The sequence below is a fragment of the Myotis yumanensis genome, unplaced genomic scaffold (genome assembly GCF_028538775.1).
Source record: "Myotis yumanensis isolate MYYU_CA2020_CCGP unplaced genomic scaffold, mMyoYum1.0.hap1 SCAF_10, whole genome shotgun sequence".
Classification (NCBI taxonomy): Eukaryota; Metazoa; Chordata; class Mammalia; order Chiroptera; family Vespertilionidae; genus Myotis; species Myotis yumanensis.
Window position 1 is genome coordinate 67,819,645 of NW_027223761.1, and position 8,378 is coordinate 67,828,022.

Sequence of the window (8,378 nt, forward strand, 5' to 3'; positions counted from 1 at the left end):
CCAGCCCAGCCCCCTCTAGACACAAGGGTCACCCTAGTCTACCTCTTTCCTAGTTCTTCTAATAGAAACCTCAGGTCCAAAGTTAAGCTCTTCTCTACCTTTGCTCCACCGCCCTCCAGTCTTAGTCAGCAGCAGCTCTATTCTTCCATTCCCCTTTCTCTCATACCCCACAACTGAACAGGAATCTTTTTTTTATCTCCTTTGGAATAAATATCCAGGATCTGACCACTTCTATCCACCTCCAGCACTGCGCCCGCCTGACAGAGCACCCTCTCTCACCTGGATCACTACCTGGGCCTCCATTTTCCTCAATGACCTCCCCAGTCTATTCTCAACACAGCAGCCAGTGTGATCCCGAGAAAGGCCATCTGCTGCTCACAACCCATGAATGGCTTCCCGTTTCTTTATGAAGACCGAAGTCCGTAAATGTCTGCAAAGCCCTATACAATTGGTCCCCTTCCAACGGATATGATATAGTTATTCTATTGATTGCTTGTTGTCTGACTACAAGCTTGGCAAGGGGTCATTTATTGGCACATAGTGGGCACTTTATAAATATGTACTCAATGCCTAAAATGATTATACAAGAGTTTCGCTGCGTAGTGGTAAGTGCTATGAACAAGATGTACTACTGTAAGAGTAAATCCGTGGAAAGAGAACTCCAGCTGGATCTCACAGCTTCAAACACGGAGCTTGCTCCAGTAAGACAGTGTGCAATGCAGTGCCTGGCACAGAGTTGGCGCTTTCACATGCTAACTGAACTGGAATCTGAGGTGATTTCCAGCAACTGGGAAATCCTCCCCTCGTGCGCATGCTCTCTCTCTCTCTCTAAAAAAATATTTTATTGATTTTTTACATAGAGAAAGGGAGAGGGATAGAGAGTTAGAAACATCGATGAGAGAGAAACATTGATCACCTGCCTCCTGCACACCTCCTACTGGGGATGTACCCGCAACCAAGATACATGCCCTTGACTGGAATCGAACCTGGGACCCCTCAGTGACGCTCTATCCACTGAGCCAAACCGGTTAGGGCCTCCCCTCGCTCACTTTCAGAGACTGCCCAGCTCTCTCTCTCTCTCTCTCTCTTTCTCTACCCCCCCTCCCCCCCCCTTTGTGCCCTTGCACACACACCCCACACCCTGCTTCCAGGGCCTAAAGAATAAAAAGACAAGTCATCTGGACACAGCCAGTTCAAACTGGCTCTGCTAGAGACAAGATGGGCTGGGACCCTCTCCCCTAAGCCTCACTGCGGGAGGGAGAGGCCAGACCTCCTAGATCCACTGGAGGACGCCGATGCCAGCCGGAGAGGAGGAGGAAAGAGCCCCGCGGGAAGGAAAGGGCTGTAAACAGGGAAGTACCAGTCCCACCTCCCAGGTAGGTAGGCCTAGGAGACGGGCGTAGAGAACCTGGGGAGAGGTTGCCCTCTGCCGGTGAACCTATAACACCAGCTCGCGGTGGAAGAGCGCGGAGATATTTGTGCAAAGAACGGCTCGACTAAATTGTCATATCTTGGAGGCGGGACATCACAGAAAAGGGGGCACGGGTCTAGGTAAGGTTGGGCCCCTTGGGCTCACGGAAGAATCCGGTCACGCTGAGATGGGTCGGCCGACTGAGCCTGACGCCACCGTGCGGTCCATTCACCGGCCTCCGCTCCGAGTTCACGGTCCCGGCACCTTCGCCCGCTCCGGCCTCCGCTGGCTTGACTCCAGGGACCAGCCGCACCCCCAGGTGGACGCCCAGGTGTGGGCCCCGCAGCCTGTTCTCGGTGTAAATTAATGGTTAATTTACCTCCCTGGTTAGCACCGCGCAGCCCTTCCCAGCCGGGCGGGGTGAGACCTCCGGAGTCCAGGCGCCCACCCCCGGGTGGGGACCCGAGAGGGCGAGAGATGTCCGGACCCAGAGCCCCGCGCCGGCCTCCGCGGGGCAGCCGCCCTTCCCAGGGCGGGATCAGGGCGCACGGGGTGCTCCCGGGGTTCGGGGCGGCGCAGGGGTATGGGGACTCGGGTAGAGGAGGCCGCCCTTTTCTGGGAGGCGTCGGGGCTTCCTTCCCGGCCCGAGGAAGGGAAGACCCGGCGCCCAGAGCGGGGACGCGAGGCGGGACCCGTAGGAAGGACCGGCAGTCCCTCCGGCCTCCGCGGGCCACTCCAGGCGCATTCTCCCCGCAGCGCGAGTGCGGCCGAAGGTGCTGGGAGCGGGGAGGGTGCGGGGCAGGGGTGGGGGCCGCCGCCGTGGGACTCTGCACCGCCCGCCCTCGCGGGGCGGACCCCGGGGATCGGCGGGGCGGGCAGCCATCGTAGTGAGGACTCTTTCACGCCCGGATCCCCTCCTCCTCCTCCTCCTCCTCCTCCTCCTCCTCCTCCTCCTCCGAGCCCGAGCCCGAGAAGGGGCGCCGAGGCAGCGGACAACCGCAAGCAGAGCCCTCCCGCACCCAGCGGCCCGGCTCCCATAGAGAACCTCCCCGCCGCGCCGTCGTGGGGCTGGGCCTGGTCGAAGGAGGTGCGGGTTGCCTTGCGTATAGGCCCGATACATAGAATTTTTTTTTCTGCAATCGGAGCTGCAGGGTCGCCAGCTTTTAGGACTGAGCCCCGCTCAGTCTCCAGGGTCTGAAGAGGGTAGGAGGGGGGTCAAGTGTATCCCTGCTGGGGGCCTGAGCGTCCCCCCGGTGGGGCGGGGGCGGGGGGGCGCTGTGCATCTGGCATCAGCACCTCCTTTCTGCGCGGGAGGAATCGGCTAAGCGCAGCCGCCGAGACCCTGGGGCGGCGCATTCACCTGGCCGCCTCCCTGGGGACCTTGGGACTGGGTGCAACCACCCCACAGGCGGGCAGGCGCAATGCAGTCCACGAGGATCGGCGGCTTTCTCCCCTACCTGTCCCAGGGGAAGACAAACGGCCCCTGGTCACGTTCCCGAATTCCTGCCTGACATTTCACAAAACTTGTTGGAGGTTGGCCGTGGTGGGCTGGGCTGGAGGAGGTCCCCTGGGGGAGCGGGGGGGGGCGGGGGGGGGGGAGGGGGGGGCGGAGCAGACTGCCCACTCCCAAGCCAGCAGCCCAGGCAGCGCCTGGCCACCCAGCCCTTCCCAAACAAAGCCCCTTTGTCCCCCAACCCCCTCCCCTACACACGCACACACACACACACACACACACACACACACACACACACACCATGGTCCTGGTGCTGTCCCTCCACATTCAGGGCTCCCTGGAGCCAAAGACAGCCAGGAGCCTCACTGGCTGGAGGTCAGCAGGAAGGAAGCTAAGCGCCCTTCACAGTCCTTGGGAGGGAGTGCAGGGGAAGGGCACCTTCCTGTGCTCTGAGCAGGTGCCGGCCCTGAACTGCCTGACAGCTGGTCCAGAGCAACCATTACCTGCAGTGAGGTGTGTGCCTGGTGAAGGTCCCAGGATTGGTAAATGACAGAGGGGACATCAAGCCCAGCGCTGTTTTAGAGAAATTACAGATGCATTTGTACATACCATAGAGACATGAACACATATTTTCTCTCCATTGCCCAGGGTTGAGGATTAATGACGCTTTGACACAGTTCCTAGACCATCCAAAACTTGTCCCACCTCCTCCTTCTCCCCCACATCCTTGGTTGCATGGTAACACTTAGGGCCACAGGATGACTGTTTGGGGGGCCCTGACTTATATGGCCCTTGCCTCATTATTTGGTTCAGAGTGGACAGTGCCTTCTACTTGGGTGTACCTCCAAAATTAATCTCTCTCTCTCTCTCTCTCTCTCTCTCTCTCTCTCTCACACACACACACACACACACACACACACACACACACACACACACCAGGCTGGGCTTTGGCTTGCCAGCCCTCCCTCAATGCACTGCCAGAACCTGGGAGGAGGACCTGTGCCCTCCCCTCCACTCTGCAGAAAGTCAGGGCCTCAGGGTGCAGTGAATAATGGTCACCCCCCCCCCCCCCCCCCCCAGGGAACTATTGGCAGCATCTATAGTTGTCCACACAGGCTAGAGCCAGTCCCAGACCAACAATGATTGCCAAGTGCACAGGCTGTGGGGTCACTATGGAACCACAGACCAAAAGTACAGACTGAATGACTCCTTGGGGGTGCTGGTTATTTAGGGGGTGGGGAGGCAAAATGAGGAGCTTGCACTCAGAGCTCCACACATTACAATATTCTCTCACCCCTCCCCTTTCCTGGACTCCTCCTCTATTTGCATTGGCTGTGACCACTTCTTCCTGCCAAAGACTCAGGACAGGTGGGAGGTTTAATTTATTTGAGGGAGGCCTGTATGCTATGTAAGTACCAAGAATCATCAAATACATTGAGTTAACTAAACAAAAATAAAATGCCCAGGACTGGGTAACTGGTCCATGCAAAATTTGCAAGCCCTGATGGACCCTGAATGTTTGGATAAACCAAAGGCAAAGCCAGGGCAATATTCATACAACTCACAGACCTTAGTAACCTTGAGGCAGGAGGGTCAGGTGAAAAGTGTGGTCTCCAGCCTGGCTTAGAGTCCTGGTTCTTACACCATTTGTTACTCAACCTCTCTGAACTTCAGATTCACCCTCCATAAACAGAAGAAATCATCACTATTTGTCTTGACAGGGTTGTTGTGAAGAGTAAATGAAATAACATATTTGAAAGTTCCTGATGCATAAGAAGTACTCAGTAAGTGTTCGTTTCTTGTTGAAAATTGTATTAGAAATAAAGTGAAAAGTGATCCCTGTCATCACATGTCAATACCTCTGGAAAGACAGTTTATCAAAGGTCGATGGGCACCTCCAGCAGAGTCAGGAGATATTTAGACAGGAGAAAGGGAGGTAGAATGAGGACTAAGGGTTCAGGGACTGATTTGCCTTTTGGTTTCTCAGTTTGGGTGCAGGTAGAGGAAGCATGGTTCTGTCAGCATGAATATGTTTTAGTGACATTTTAAAAATTGTCCCCTAGGCCCTGACCAGGTAGATCAGTTGGCTAGAGGATCTTTCCGATACGCCAAGGTTGTGAGTTCGATCCCCAGTCAGGACACACACAAGGAGCAACCAATGAATGCATAAATAAGTGGAACAACAAATCGATGCTTCTCTGTTTCTCTCGTTTCTCTCTCTCTCTCTCTCTCTCTCATCTCTACCCCCCACTCCCTCTCAAAATCAATTTTTAAAATGTACCCTTTTCTGATAAATGTACCCAACTCTAGTTTCCTCCTTTCTCCCTTCACCCCTTTCTTCTTCTCTCTCCTGTTTCTTCCCATAGTCATGGTATCTCAATTAGTCCTTTTGAATCTCAATTTCATCATCTGAAAAGCTTATAATTGGAGTAATTTATAGGGTTGTGATAAGGATTAAGTGAAATAAACATAGTCAATACATCAGTCCTATTTCCCTTAAGTCATCTCATCTTTTCCTCTTCCCTGTGGACTTCCAATTCTCCCTGCTTCTCCTTCCTCCCGTTCTCCACAGAGACTGAAGGCGAGGCTGGATCAGGCCCAGACCTGTGGAATGGGTGTGGGAAACGTGCAGTTCTTTGATTCATTTCTCCCTCTTTGGACACCACCCCTTGAAGATGACTGTTGTGATGATTGGCTCTTAACATCTTTCGGCTGATAATACCCCACCACGGGCCTCTATGAGTGAATAGCTCTTGAATTACTTACTTTAAGGAACTCCTCATTGGGTATGTGATCACACTTTGAATCCTAGAGCAAATAAATTCAATACTGTAAGGTGATTCCTTTTGCAGCCATGCCTAAACTAAACAACATTAAAAATGTACCAGCCTGAGCTGAGGGCTCCTTGGGCAGGTCATAGAGTGGACTCACAGTGTTCATCTAGCTCTTTGTTTGAGCTTAGAGATCTGGCTTCTTCTGAGGACTACCTGGGAGTCAGGGCCCCGCAGAGTCTAGCATTCTTCAGGAAAGCCACTCCTGGGCCAGAGCTAGGCTGGCTGCCTTTAGGCAGAAGCCATCCCTCCCCCTGCAATGCTGCCTCCCTTAACACTTCCATTTGGATGGATTGCTTGGTCCATTTGTTTATATGGCAACTATTGACTGTGATGCCTGCTGAGGGCACGGGGTTTGAGTAATAAAGTTCCAGACCCCTTCCTCTATTCCCGCCAACTCTGAAGGGTTACTCCAGCTCCAAAGCTCTCATGGGCCTGGTGAGCTCTTTGTTCTGACTGTATCACAGCCCACCCTCTGCTTTGCCTAGTGCTGTCTTTCACTTCCCCCACAGGTGCTGCCCCTGAGCCCTCCTTATTAACTTCCTTCATGTCAATCTCATCCCAGAGTCTGCTTCTGAGCCTGACCTACAGCATGGAGCAGCCTGGAACGTGGACTGAGACATACCTGTGGTAAAATCCTGGCTCTAGCATGTAGTGGTTGAGTGACTTTGAGCAAGTTATTTAACCTCTCTAAGTCTCACTTTTCATCTGGGAGAAAAATATTATTGTGAGGATTAAATGGGTCTCTATATAGTGTGTAACTACCTGGGCCACTGAAGCAGCTCAGCCAATGGTAGTCATGCAGCAATAGAAACCAAAACACTGCCTCCGGGTGTCATTGTGAACATTAAATCAGATAATGCATGCACATTGATTGACATAGTCCTCGGTAAATATTACTGCATTTGCAGAAAAGGATGCGCTAATTATATGTGGAGATAAAACCTGGGTACAAATAACCCCAATACTTCACAGGCATCACGTGCCAGGCTCTTGTCACGTGTCAGGCTCTCTATACGATCATAAAATCTCTGAGTAGAAAAGAATCCTGGAATTCTCCTAGCTCAACCTTCTACCCAGTGAGGACATTCCTTCTTGAATGTTTGTTTATTCCAACAATTATTTATTAATCCTGCTCTGTGCCAGGAAGTGTAGTGAATGAAAAAGCTGATGGAGATGATTACGATGCCGTCCAGTGCTGGGGCAAACACAGGGATGGTTTCCGCACAGCGTAATATCTTCAGAGGAGAGGGACACATTTTCCCCGCATTGAATGGGGTGAGTTATTTCACTGTCGGCCAACTCTGGTATGTATTTTCTGTGTATCGACTTGTATTTTGAGTGGCAGTCTTTGGGTTCTTTTCCTTCTTGCTCCATATCCTGCAGCCAGCTGTCTGCACATCCACTTACCCATCTCTGCTCAAGCTGACTCTGGTCCCGGAAGGCGGGCTTCACCTGGCACTTGAACCCCAGCCTGCAGGCGCTTTGAGGGCAGCAGCTGGATCTTATTCATCACCGGGGCCCCACCCCAGAGCAGGGGTGGGCAAACTTTTTGACTCGAGGGCCACAATGGGTTCTTAAACTGGACTGGCGGGCCGGAACAAAAGCATGGATGGAGTGTTTGTGTGAACTAATATAAATTCAAAGTAAACATCATTACATAAAAGGGTATGGTCTTTTTTTTTTAGTTTTATTCATTTCAAACGGGCCGTAGTTTGCCCACGGCTGTCCTAGAGCAACCAAAAGAAGAAAAAGAAAACAACAATCCAAAACGCATCCCATTATGTGTGGGTTCAAAAAAAAAATGACAAAGATGCCTTTAATTCAAGTTTGTTATAAACAATGGCAGCAGAGAAAATGACCAGCATAAGCTTCCCCAAGCTTCACACGCAACCCTGCATTTTTAATAGGCTGGGTTTTTAATAAGTGGGTGAAACCAGTTTTTGAAAACCCCAGAAGAGTTCACTTTGAGTTCACTACAGTCAAGTAGTTCAGGAGCCAATTGATGGTTCCTACAAATAGCCGTTTTATGGCTTCTGAAGATTACCTTTAGAGCTGTTTCATATACCATGAGCTTCACACAAAGCTAGGGGGGAGAGTGTTATTTTATATGGAACACCTAAGTTCTGTATCACATTTGAGAAAGCTCTTGATGTCTACTCTTGAGAAACAGAAGGACAGGATGACCCACCAGAGAGAGTACCAGCCTCCTGAATGGGACCCCTTTCTCCCAGCCCCACTCTCCTGCTGAGGAGCAAGGCCCATTCCCCACAGGTATTGGGGGGCAGGAGCAATTTGCATGAAGAGACTGAAGTTTGTTTCATTGCCTTAAGTTTGCCTTTAACCATAAGTCAGATCCTTCCTCCTCTTTCTCTTCCTCCTTGCTTGAAAATGTTATCACTTATTCATCTGTATTGTTTCTCTGCATGACTGCAATTGTAGTTCATATAAAACACAGCAAAGGAATCTTTTATTTAGCAATTTATCATATTTGTGTTGCTACAAGGTATTCATACAATGGGAAAGGGGAGAGACTCTGTTTAATCAGCTGTAAGGAGAGGGCTATACAAATTCACTGAGACGTTCCTCTGGAGGAAAATACAGGAAGTCAGAAGAAAAAGAAACATTGATGGGGAAAGGCAGAGCTTTACAATTGGCAGAGAGAGGAATGGTTCCAGGAACT

At 51.5% G+C, this 8,378-nt stretch overlaps 1 long non-coding RNA gene across 3 annotated transcripts; it reads left to right on the plus strand.

Annotated features, from left to right (window-relative positions):
* Nucleotides 1-1,467: 1,467 nt before the first annotated feature.
* On the plus strand, nt 1,468-7,885 carry LOC139018269 (uncharacterized). Of its 3 annotated transcripts, none has more exons than XR_011472903.1 (4): nt 1,468-1,551; nt 6,261-6,325; nt 6,842-6,973; nt 7,082-7,885. It is a non-coding gene; the product is annotated as an uncharacterized lncRNA (long non-coding RNA). The 3 variants fall into 3 exon arrangements; XR_011472901.1 differs by having other exon boundaries at nt 1,469-1,551; nt 6,208-6,325; XR_011472902.1 differs by lacking the exon at nt 1,468-1,551 and adding an exon at nt 5,213-5,650.
* The last annotated feature ends 493 nt before the right edge of the window (nt 7,886-8,378 follow it).